Source organism: Nothobranchius furzeri, chromosome 16 (genome assembly GCF_043380555.1).
Source record: "Nothobranchius furzeri strain GRZ-AD chromosome 16, NfurGRZ-RIMD1, whole genome shotgun sequence".
In the NCBI taxonomy this organism is placed as follows: domain Eukaryota; kingdom Metazoa; phylum Chordata; class Actinopteri; order Cyprinodontiformes; family Nothobranchiidae; genus Nothobranchius; species Nothobranchius furzeri.
This window is the reverse complement of record NC_091756.1, coordinates 61189924-61203117: the sequence shown is the minus strand read 5'-3', so window position 1 is coordinate 61203117 and position 13194 is coordinate 61189924. Positions and strand designations below refer to the sequence as shown.

Here is a 13194-nt window from a genome sequence, read left to right as displayed (position 1 = left end):
ATCATTCAGTCTTTCCCAGACATCTCATACCACTTCTACACTGATGGCACTTAGGTTGGTTTATGCTTGACGCGTCCTCGAGGTCCGCACGGCTCCGCGCGGCGAAATTGCGTCATTTTAACAACCACGCCCCTCCACCGCTCCTCCACACGGCCCAAAATTTCCGCACCACGCACCTAGGAAATTTTCTAACCACGTGGACGGTCGGACGCGGAAAAACATGGCGGACCGGCAAGAACTAGTATGGCAGAGGTTCGTAAATACAGACATTTGTATGATTCAGCTCTCAAAGATCACCGTGATCAACATGTTGTTAATAATTCTTGGAGAGAAATAGCTCGCACTGTCGGAAAAGACGAGGACACTTAAAAATGCTGGAATGCCATGTTGTAAACAACAGTAATGTTTACTTCTACTATGGTGTAGTGTTGGATGCATGCCGTAGAGCTCCATACTGCCCCCTACAGTTTGGGAGAATATTGTCTCACCGCAGAGACAAGCCGCATGAACCATAAACGCTGCGAGTTGTGAAGCGCGTTCCATCCGTGAGCCGCATCACCAAGCGGAAAGTGAATGAGTCAAGCATAAACCAGGCGTTGGCTGTAGGTCCTTCAACCCCCACCATTTGGACAAGCTGGCCATTCTTTTTCTGTGTCTTACGCAGATCAGAAACCGGCTGTCCAGCAACTTCTAGAAGTTTTCTTTGATTCCATTTTAGGCTTTGATTCACACATCAAATCCATCTCCCGTTCCAGTTTATTTTACTTAAAAAACATCTCAAAATTCCAGAAAATTGTTTCCATTGCTGACTTGGAAAACACCAAAATAAAACAAAAGAAGACTCCATGCCTTTGTCTCATCACATTTGGACTGTTTTTACCGATCTGGATCAGTGGTGCAAAAAGAGTGTGTGCAGGGTATGCGACGCACAGGGGTGCCAGGCTGGACGGGGCACCAAAGTGATGAGGCAAAAAATATTTTAGTCTGCATTTCCTGTGTTTTGGTCCGTTTGTGTATCTGCAAATTATATAATTGATAACAGAGAAGCACGTCAGTGATTAGGCGCCTCTCCCCTTCTCAAGTTCAGTCACTGAACTTTGTGTGCTTTTTGGAATAGACGGTTGTAGCGCAGCAACACAACCCTCTGCTGAGACTTCAGCTGTCTGTCTAACTGTTGAATTTTCATCCAAAGGCTAGATGTTCAAGGAAATATGGCGGCTGGTAAAAGCCAGCGAGACAAAGCTTCACTGAGATGTCAGAGGCTTTTGCCCCAAGAGTCTCCCATGTAAGTAATAATTGTTTTCCACCAGCACTGCTTATTGGTGTCAGACATTCAGCCATTCTAAAAAAGGTCTATCATTAACCTTGGATGGCCTTATTAGGTTACTGCCTGCAGCCAGTCATTTACTACGTTTGCAGCCATAGATGAACAGAAATGAACACTTGTAGTCTTTTCTTCCAAAAATGGGGCAGCGCAACCGTTTCAACAGCTTTCGGTGATCAAAGCTGTGCATGGATGTCACAAATAGGATCGTTTTCCTGAGCAACTAGTCTACTCTGAACTAAATCAACTAACTATCAGAGAAAGTATATAAAGAACTGCAGTCTTACTAATAAACTAAGATAAAAAGAATTCCAAGTTATGGTAAACTCATCAACTTTGTCTAAATCCCATCTAATCTAAGTCAGAGGGATGCCTCTGAGGAAGCGGTAAACGCTCCAAAAATATTTTCTGCTCTCGCTCCGATTTCTGTCTCAGTGATTAGAGCTGATGTTTATTTAAAAAGTGTGTCTCTCTGCGTATGGAAACGGGCTCCACTATGCCCTTTAGGAAGAGATATTACTTAATTTAAATGTTTCACGGGTTTTAAATACTTTAGATTATTAATTGATCTTTGAGGCCTTAGAACCAACGGAAGCCTTTAGCTTGCACAGTGCCGCAAATGCAAATTGGGCCCCTCTAAATAATTACATTGTCATGGTACGTTTTCCACAAATTACATTAAGTGAATAGATTTACCCCTTTCTGAGCACTTTAAAATTAATAAAATGTGGAAAATCTGAGCTGAAATGTCAGCGTAGAGGAGAAGAACGTCCAAATTAAGTCAGCTGCAGGGTGCCTGACTGGCCAGCATCAGTGAGAGCAGTCAGAGATATTATCTGTCTAAAGGGTCATGGACCATAAAAACAAAATTACAAACAGCTGGCAAACTAAAGCTGAAAATATGAGTGGAGGCCAAGTAGATCCAAGTAAAACGACTAAATACGTGGTCCTCCCCTCACGCTCTACAGTGTGTATAAAAGGCTGAGCAGGCCTGGTGATTCTTATCTGGTATCAAGATAAACACAAAGAGATGATGGAGGTTTTGGAGTGGTTGAGTTTGAAGACTGGCTAGTGATTCAGTGGGTACTGCACATCAATGCCTGCCTTAAGACAAAAAAAAACACTATTAATCTACAACTAAAAAGCACATTTGATAACACTGATGCTAAGATTAAAGAGTGTTGAGCTCACGGATTATACTTCAGACTTTTTTGGGTTTTAAGCAGCAGAGGTCAGGAAAGTTAGCACAGGGGTAACTGGCTTGTGGCGGCCAAGCGTTCATAGCGACGTCACTTTTTGATCCTTCCATGTCAGCAGAATTTAGCAAGCGCTGGATTGTTCACCCACTAATAGGGAACGAGAGCTGGGTTTAGACTGCTGTGAGACAGGTAACTTTTACCTTGTGGACTTAACATTGACATTCTCACCTACAGGTGTTAATTCGTTTTTTATATTCTCAGGGTATCTGCAGGTTTAAAGGAGCCAAATTTTAGACTTTTTAAGACCTTTTTTAAGGCCACTTTGACCAAATTTAAGCTATTTGTTAAATTAAATTTAAGCTATCATTTCCAGCTATTGCCTGGAACCGGTGCTAACCACGTCGCAAACGTGGGATTAGCCATCCAGTTACCATTAAACTTGCACTTCCCCATGGCGCGAGCTCCCACTAGCTTAACCAGCTAATGTGCTCATCTAAAAACAGCCCCCTTTCACAACCAACTGAATGTGTACGGTTCCGCTTACGGCAACATCGTACACAACAAATACTGGACACTAACTAGAAATTCATGAAAATTTTATAGAAATAAAAAATATTTTGTTTACTGGGTCTTTGGTAATTTAAGACCTTTGGAAACTGTTTTTAAGGATTATTTGTCATTTTTAAGGATTTTTAAGGCCTTAAATTTGGAAAAGCAAATTTAAGACTTTTTAAGACTTTTTAAGGACCCGCGGACACCCTGTATTCTGTAGCGCTATGTGTTAGGAGTAAGGGCATAGCTAAGAGGGTGACAGTGAAGCTCCAAGCAGCAAATCTCGGATTGTGCTTAAACATTATTACCAGCCCTGCTGCTTAACACGCTTGAAGCCAATTCTGAAACGATCACTGCAGCTCCATGCAGTGAAGGCAATTTCCACATCCCAGGAACTACCCCGGAGTTCCGGAAACGCAACAGAGCTGAAGCCCAGAAGCAGAACCAGAGCCGGCGGCCGACATCACCAGACCGGCGGGGCTCTCCGGCGGCTGACCTCACCAGGCCCGGCAGTTGACATCACCAGACCCGGTATGGCCGACACCCCGGCACCACCAGGCCCGGTGTGGCTCTCCGGCGAGGCCGACGGCACTAGACCCGGCGTGGTTCCTCCGGGGCGGCTGACAGCAGCGAGCCCTGCCATCGAGCCCGACTTGGTGACGTGGAGCTCGGCCTGTTACGCTGGGGTCGCGGGACCGGAGGAAGGCAAAAGAGGAGAAATCTGAGTAAGAAAAATGCCAGGAGGATGATCGGCTGGACGGGGCAAAGACATGGCTGCAGACGACCTGGGGGAGATCAAACAATCTCTGAACTACATGTCAGGTGAGCTGTCAAAAGTTACATTGCTGCAGGATCGCTTGCTAAGACTGATGGAAGAGGTGAGAGAACTCAAATTACTGTTAACCAAGAAAGAGAAAAGGATATCGGCTTTAGAGCAAAGAGTGGATGAACTTGAACAATATACAAGAAGAGAAGACTTGGTAATAATGGGACTTGAACATCTGGCACAAGGTTGATCAGCACCGGTACACCAATGACTGCACCTCTAAGGACTCAGCTGTAAAAATCCTGAAATTTGCAGATGACACCACTGTCATTGGGCTCATCCAGGATGGTGATGAGTCTGCTTATCAGCGAGAAGTTGAGAGGCTGGTGGTCTGGTGTAGCCAGCACAATCTTGAGCTTAACACCCTTAAAGCTGTGGAGATGGTCGTGGATTTTAGGAAGCTTCCCACAGTGCTGTCCCCCCTCACAATATCCAACAGCCCAGTGTCAATGGTGGACTCATTCAAGTTCTTGGGAACTATCATTTCCAGGGATCTGAAGTGGGAAACAAACATCAACTCCATCCTCAAAAAGGCTCAGCAGAGGATGTATTTCTTACGGCAACTAAGGAAGTACGGCCTACCACAACAGCTGCTGATCATCTTCTACACTGCTGCAGTCGAATCCATACTTTGCTCATCCATCACTGTCTGGTTTGGGTCAGCCACAAAAATGGACAAATGCAGACTACAGCGTATTATTAAAACAGCAGGAAAAACCATTGGTGCCCAACTGCCCTCTGTCCAGGAACTGTACATCAGCAGGATCAGGAAAAAGGCAGGGAATATTGTCCAAGATGCCACACATCCTGCATCTACTCTCTTCCATCTCCTCCCATCTGGCAGACGCGATAGATCGCTGTACACAAAAACTACCAGACACAAGAACAGTTTCTTTCCTTCAGCCATTTCTCTCCTGAGTCTGTAGATTCTTTTACCTTCCTTTTACTATAGTTTTTAATACTAATTCAGTATGTTTATGGATATGAGTGTGTGTGTGTGTGTGTGTGTGTGTGTGTGTGTGTGTGTGAGTGTGTGTGTGTACATATGTATATGTGTGTGTACGTGTATGCATATATGTATATATGTGTGTGTGTGTAAATGAACATGTGTGTGGGTATACATGTTCTTATGTGTTTTTTATGTATGCATTTTTATTCTCATTCATTGTAGTTGTTGTATGTTTTAGAGAGCGAACATCTACCGAAGCCAAATTCCTTGTAAATGTAATTTTACTAGGCCAATAAATCTGAAATCTGAATCTAATGGGACTTGAAACCAGACACAGAGGCTATGCTAATGCAGTTACCAATCATGACTCAGCAGAAGATGCCTCAGAAAAAGAACTTGAGTCACTTAAACAACAAGTTGTGACATTTCTACACAGTAAGAATATTTCCATACAAAAAGAAGCCATTTCCATACGTCACACTCTGCCTAAGAAATATGAAAAGGCAAAACCAGCTATTATAGTGAGGTTCACCAGCAGAAAACAAAGAAACAATGTACTGGCACAAGGAAACAAGCTAAGAGGCACTAATGTGTACATAAACGAACGTCTAACCATAAAGGAACAATGTGTATCAATATATGTGGAATAAATTAAGTACCGAAATTAAGAACACCAAAACAAAAAATACCTTTAATAAACATATCAAAAATGAAAGGCTTAGCTTATATGATGCTGTGAGATAGATGTATTTATGAAGTAGAGAGAATGAAAGGGAAAACACACATTGTATGTTCTACTTTGTTTCTTTTAGCTGTTATTTTTTGTGTTTTATTTTGCATTATTTGTTTTCTCCTTTCATTAATATAAGAAGAAAAAAAATGTGTGTACATATTTGTTTTCTCTCCATTTTTTGCCAAAGCTAAATCAGTAAACCAGGTTAGACAGTTTTATTTACTATAATAACTTTGATGTCATTTGTACTTATTTTGGTTAAGGGGAACATACATAAGTTTTGCTTCTTTCTGTTCCTTTTTCATTTTTTGTTTTGTGTTTTGTTTTTAATTGTGAATAAATGAAAATAAACTAAAGAAAAAAAATGAAAAGAAAAGAGGGCGACAGTGAAGCTTCGAGCAGCAAATCTCCTCTCAGCCCAAAATACCACATAGTCAAAACCTCCATCCAGCTGACTCTATAATCCCAACTGTACAGCATTTCTGTGTGAATCTCTCCACAATGTTCAGGAATTTTACCATTTTCAAGATTTCTAGTATACTCTGTGACCTGTTTCCCATCAATAAAACTAGTTTCCAAACTTTACTGACACATCACTGAAAAGCAAAGCAGAAAACAGCATGGAAACAGGGCCTTCATGCATCGAACATTCGTAGAAACTGTCCTTTAATTCATCCTATGAACTAAATTTAGAACGAACGGTCAAACTGACTGATGAATCACACCTGTGCGTACCCAGGTGCTCTTGTCCATTCACTGTCATTTACATACAGAAACATCCTCAATTAACCATATTTGGTTACACCACGACCTCAGCTCATGAGGGGAATCCCAGCAATCTTCCTGGAAACTAAATAATCAACTTCAGCCTCAGCGAGATTGAGGCACTGGCTGCGGAAGTAGAAGAAATCCAAACAAGTAGCAAAAATTGTAAATGCGGTCAGGACAGAGGAGAGGTCCCTGTTGGAAATAAAGAAAATTGGTTCCACATAAAATGGAATATGAAAAATCATATTTTACTGGACTGAATGTTCCATTCTGTTGTCATTTACACTTTACGTTTAAGTAGTTGAATGCATGTTCTGTTTGGAGTTAGCTTGGTTGTCTGAGTTCAGAGCTGCAGAGATGTCAGTCTATTTGGTTACCTTGGCAACACATGTATTTTTGGGGAGCAGAGCCAAGGGAATTCTGGGAGTTCTCCTGGTTGTCAAATATTGATTATGCACTGGAATCAGATTCTTGCGGTTTGTATTTCGCTTCGCAAACGGTCCCAAACCACAGCATAGCTCCAGAAGGATCTCCCTCGGGAATCAGATCAGTGCGCTCACAGAAGACACGTTGATGTCATTCCTAAGCGCCACAAGTTAGTAAACGAAAGCGGGAGTGTGCAGTGTTGCTTTTGGAGACCGACATGAAGCACACAGCCTCCGACTCTTCTAACTGAGCGGTGGTGCTGACGTGGGCTCCTCTCCCATCCAAGAGTGCTAAAGGCAGATCACGGCAGCCAATCCCTGCGCTGCCATGGCTGGAGCAGCCAGCAGAGAAAATGTTTACCCCACTGCATACAGAGTGCCTGAGTTCTGATGAGAACTACAAAGAGAGATGTTATCTCTACTGTCTTAGCTTCCCTACATTGGCTACCTGTAAAATTCAGAATAGATTTTAAGATCCTTCTTCTCACATATAAAGCTCTTAATAATCAAGCTCCATCATACATCAGTGATCTGATTGTTCCATACGTTCCTAACCGAGCACTTCGCTCTCAGACTGCAGGTCTACTGGTGGTTCCCAGAATATCTAAAATTAGGATGGGAGGCAGATCTTTTAGTTATCAGGCTCCTCTCCTGTGGAACCATCTCCCAGCTTTAGTCCGTGAGGCAGACACTTTGTCTACATTTAAGAATAGGCTTAAAACATTTTTATTTGATAGGGCCTATGGTTAAAATCTGATGTTAGCCTAAATCTGGACAAGTGGGGGAGTACAGGGAGGTGGAGTGTACAGTCGGTAAAGACGACTCTCCCTTGCCCTGCCTCCAACATGCCTACATCTAAATAGGATAGATTATCCAGAGTTATCTCTGTAGTTATGCTGCTATAGGCTTAGACGGCTGGAGGACACACTGACCACTTTCCACACTCTACTGCTTTATTCTACTATCTGCTCTTTAACTGTATTATTTCCTGCTATTTCAGCTGTTAACTTTATTTTCTCTAAGTGTTTTCTCCCCAGAAGAAGCTACAACGATGTTCTGCTGAGCTGTGGAGGCCTCATGGAGGGGGCCATCGACTAGCACACTGCTGCTAACCACTTAAACATTCTCCCTCTCCTGATAATAACTTTTGCTTTCCTTGACGTTGGATGTGCTACTACTAGTTTACCCGTTTAATTATAGATCCACTAGGATAAATACAATAAAGTTTATCTTTCACCTAATAGAATATTTACTAAGAAATCACAATGTAACTATAGAAACACTACTTTGTGTGCGTGCGTGCGTGCGTGCGTGTGTGTGTGTGTGTGTGTGTGTCTTCTCCATCCCCAGTGAGTCGTGGAGGATGGCTGCTTATACTGAGCCAGGATTCTCTGGAGGTTTCTTCCTGTTAAAAGGGAGTTTTCCTCTCCACTGTCGCTGCATGCTTGCTTAGTCTGAGGATTGCTGTATAGTCACTGACACTAGTCAGTGACTCGATGCAATTTGCTGGGTTCCTTATATAGGAAACTTTTTTTCTGATGAACTGACCTGCATTGGAATGTTGAGTAAAGTAACTTGAGATGATGCTTGTCGTGATTTTGCGCTATATAAATAAACTTGAATTGAATTGAATTGAATAACTTCAGCTGGCCCATTTGTAGTTGCTGGGAAGCAGGGCCGAAAAAAGCGTCCGGCTCAGCACAGACAAAGCCAATGTAGATGCTTCGACTACCAGGGACACTCCAAGCTGACCATAGTGTAAATGCACCAATTAACTTATGCAACTCAATGGTTGATATGCTGTCATGTTTTTTAGATGTTGCCATCTAAATCACTAAATGACTCCCAGCCAAACATGGACCAACAGCGATTTCCCCAACAGACATCCACACAGGAGCTCCTCCTAGATTGCACGGCTTTGGAAATCAACACATTATTGTGAAAGATCCGTCCATTAGACCAAGAGCTCTATTTATGAACAACCTAAGCTGAACCCACGTAATTCCTTTCTAAAATTTGAACATAATTTGTAATCCCCAATACTAAAGTGATAACGGAAGGACAAACACTAAAACACAGAACATTTTCAACTAAAAACTATAAATTCGTTCAGTGTTCTCTGAGAATCTCAGTTTAAACATATATGCAGTATCAGTGTGAATGCATGCTGTTTCCAACATCCCTGCAGACGCAAACACCACACATTCAGATTTATAAAAGTTTTCTCCAACCTCTGAATAAAAGTTAACCCTCCCTCTATACGATAATTCAAACTGACTTTGCAAACAACTTAAGTGTGAAATTTCACAGAAACTCTCAAAAAGCCTTTTGACACATTAAAAAAGATTAGGAGAGACTATACAAGCCTCGGAGGGGGGCTGAGTAAAACTGTTAACTTTGCACTTCAAACCGCTGTGGTGGTTTATATATATATATATTTATTTTATTTATTTAGTTTTTTCAGTAAGCTTTGGGAAAACCCCTGCAGAGGCAGAAGTTCTGGTGGCATCTTTTCTGACTCATCTAAGACCTTGGATCTTCCTCTGTAAACTTTCTCCTGCTTCTTATTCACACGGCACCGCTGCTCCGGACGGTCAGCTCTGCTGCTTCAGCGCTTACACAATGACCATGGAGGAATCCCCAGTCAACATTCGCTAATCTCTCCTTCAACTGCAGTGGTCTCGTCTCAATGAAGTCAGGAACAAAAGTTACATCTGACAAGTTGCAAGCCTCGGTACGATCTGAGAGTAGCGCTCCTCTTCCTAAAATAGTCCCCGATAAGGCCTGTTAAAAGTGATTAAACAGTGACTGGAACATTTAAAATGACCTCCAGCTGTTTCCTACTGCAGTATCTCTTTACAGATAGTGTTTTAACACACGGGGAACTTTTTGCTATGCTCATTCATTTTCACTTATTGTAAATGCTGTTTTTTTTCCTGCTTCCATTGATAGCACGACAATTACTGCCTCTGTAGAAAAAATATCCCTATATTTTATTATTCAGTAAATTAATAAAGACCAACTGTTCTTACTTGGATAACCACATATATCTCGTGTATTAATAACTCTGTAAAAAATCAAATAAAATAAAACTGTGCTTTTATATCTGACATAATAACTAAATATATTTTACACTGATTCAGCAGCAACACGTATATTTTGCCACAGTCCTTCCAGATAAATTCTACCTACTATAATCAATAAATTCAATTTGTCCTTGAGTACAACAGGAAACGGAAAACGTCAGTTAGACAATCAATCTCAAACAAAAACAAATAAACCTGTTATTTTTTTATAGAACCGATTAAGAGGTTAAAGCACAGCATGCACTCACCATGGACATGGATGTGGTAGCAATCATTATACAATGTAGTTAAAAAAAATAAAACCTTTATTGAGGATTTCCTGCGTTTCATTTAGAGTCAAAATGATGGAACGCCTACGTCTCTTTCTACAGCAAAGCCATCATTAGATGTGAGGATAAAAAAGGCTCCTGCTCCAGATGCAACACCTCACAGCTCAACGATAACCTGCAGCCGTCCACGTGGACATGCCATATGTCCTCTGAAGCAAATGTTTTTGATCAGACGAGGCAAAGATTGAACCGCTGGGCCTCAGTGACAAGTATGTGGGGCTTTCAACCCTAAGAACACGAAACCAGCTGTTGATTTGGAAGTGGTAGCATCCTGTTGTGTCGTCCAGGACAAAGACTCCAAACATCAGATTTGATTTCTGATTGGATGTGATGTTAACTATTATTTAACATTTAAACTTATTTTCTGATTATTATTTTATTTATTCTAAAAACCCTGGTAAGGGATGTTTTTCTGTATTTGGAGCATCAGAAAAAGTTTTATGGTGGAGGTGATGTTTTACAGTCACTGAGAAACTGCATGCAAGCAGTTTGTTGTTGTGCTGCTAATACAGTAGCAGGTGGAGCTGCTAATACAGTAGCAGGTGCAGCTGCTAATACAGTAGCAGGTGTAGCTGCTAATACAGTAGCAGGTGCAGCTGCTAATACAGTAGCGGGTGCAGCTGCTAATACAGTAGCAGGTGGAGCTGCTAATACAGTAGCGGGTGCAGCTGCTAATACAGTAGCAGGTGGAGCTGCTAATACAGTAGCAGGTGCAGCTGCTAATACAGTAGCGGGTGCAGCTGCTAATACAGTAGCGGGTGCAGCTGCTAATACAGTAGCGGGTGTAGCTGCTAATACAGTAGCGGGTGCAGCTGCTAATACAGTAGCGGGTGCAGCTGCTAATACAGTAGCGGGTGCAGCTGCTAATACAGTAGCGGGTGCAGCTGCTAATACAGTAGCGGGTGCAGCTGCTAATACAGTAGCGGGTGCAGCTGCTAATACAGTAGCGGGTGCAGCTGCTAATACAGTAGCGGGTGCAGCTGCTAATACAGTAGCGGGTGCAGCTGCTAATACAGTAGCGGGTGCAGCTGCTAATACAGTAGCGGGTGCATCTGCTAATACAGTAGCGGGTGCATCTGCTAATACAGTAGCGGGTGCAGCTGCTAATACAGTAGCGGGTGCAGCTGCTAATACAGTAGCCGGTGCAGCTGCTAATACAGTAGCGGGTGCAGCTGCTAATACAGTAGCCGGTGCAGCTGCTAATACAGTAGCGGGTGCAGCTGCTAATACAGCAGCGGGTGCAGCTGTTAATACAGTAGCGGGTCGGGTGCAGCTGCTAATACAGTAGCGGGTGCAGCTGCTAATACAGTAGCGGGTGCAGCTGCTAATACAGTAGCGGGTGCAGCTGCTAATACAGTAGCAGGTGTTGCTGCTAATACAGTAGCAGGTGCAGCTGCTAATACAGTAGCAGGTACAGCTGCTAATACAGTAGCAGGTGCAGCTGCTAATACAGAAGCGGGTGCAGCTGCTAATACAGTAGCGGGTACAGCTGCTAATACAGTAGCGGGTACAGCTGCTAATACAGTAGCAGGTGCAGCTGCTAATACAGTAGCAGGTGCAGCTGCTAATACAGTAGCGGGTGCAGCTGCTAATACAGTAGCGGGTGCAGCTGCTAATACAGTAGCAGGTGCAGCTGCTAATACAGTAGCAGGTGTTGCTGCTAATACAGTAGCAGGTGCAGCTGCTAATACAGTAGCGGGTGCAGCTGCTAATACAGTAGCGGGTGCAGCTGTTAATACAGTAGCAGGTACAGCTGCTAATACAGTAGCAGGTGCAGCTGCTAATACAGTAGCAGGTGCAGCTGTTAATACAGTAGCAGGTGCAGCTGCTAATACAGTAGCAGGTGCAGCTGCTAATACAGCAGCAGGTGCAGCTGCTAATACAGTAGCGGGTGCAGCTGTTAATACAGTAGCAGGTGCAGCTGCTAATACAGTAGCGGGTGCAGCTGTTAATACAGTAGCGGGTGCAGCTGCTAATACAGTAGCGGGTGTTGCTGCTAATACAGTAGCAGGTGTTGCTGCTAATACAGTAGCGGGTGCAGCTGCTAATACAGTAGCAGGTGCAGCTGCATGTTTTTGCAATTAAAATGTTATGTTGTAATGGAATTCATGCATTAGTATTTGTTTGCTTTGAACCCAGAGCAGACGTCACACGCCAGACGACATCAACAGTGCATACTTTAGTATTTGTTCATTTATCGTGAGTAATATCGATATCACAATATTAAGCACTGTTATCGAATATCGCAGGTTTTCCTAATATTGTGCAGCCCTAATTGACATGATGGGTTAATGCAACATGACATGTTGCACATGATGTTTCTCTGTCTCCCGTGCTACGTTTTTATTTTTTATTCATGTCATTGTTTCAGTGTTTAGGGTTCGAGTGGTACTCCTCTAATAATTTAATCTGATTGTTCTCACATGGTTTCATCTGACAGCAAAATTACATCCATCAGCTGTTACTGCATATGCATGTGTTTACAGTAATAAATAGAACTCCCATCCTAAAATTAATGAACGAAATCTGTGTCACTACAATCACAGAGCATCTTAGGATTAGTTAAATAGATCATTTGAATGAATAAAACTCAGGCAATGTGTACAAAGCTCAAAGCTAAATAATCATTTTCATTTCAAATTAGGATCCAGGAATTCTTGTGGAATTTAGCATTTCACTTGCATTACTGGAAATTAGGAAATTATTTTCTTTTGTTTCCTCACAACAAGAATCAGACTCGGCCTCTCTCAGACGGCAACCTGCAAATGAACAGGATTCTGCTGCTTTTAGTTTTAACTTTAGCAAAATTGACCAAATAAAATAAATTGGTCCAAACAATCGATTATGAATAAAACATGAATCCAAAATTTACTTATTTCAACTTTTGACACATTTTCTTTAAGTTTTTTTTTTTTACCACCCAAAAAAAGATGAGCAAGTTTCAAGAATTCAAGGTGGTGGGGTGCATCTCATTTACGAAGTTATAAAATCCTGATTTAAAGA

The 13194-nt window shown here is 42.2% G+C and overlaps 1 protein-coding gene across 5 annotated transcripts in view; it reads right to left on the bottom strand.

Annotated features, from left to right (window-relative positions):
• The window catches only part of lpp (LIM domain containing preferred translocation partner in lipoma), a 275115-nt gene that overhangs the window by 109282 nt on the left and 152639 nt on the right, over positions 1 to 13194 (bottom strand). The gene's annotated exons all lie outside the window — the stretch shown is intronic.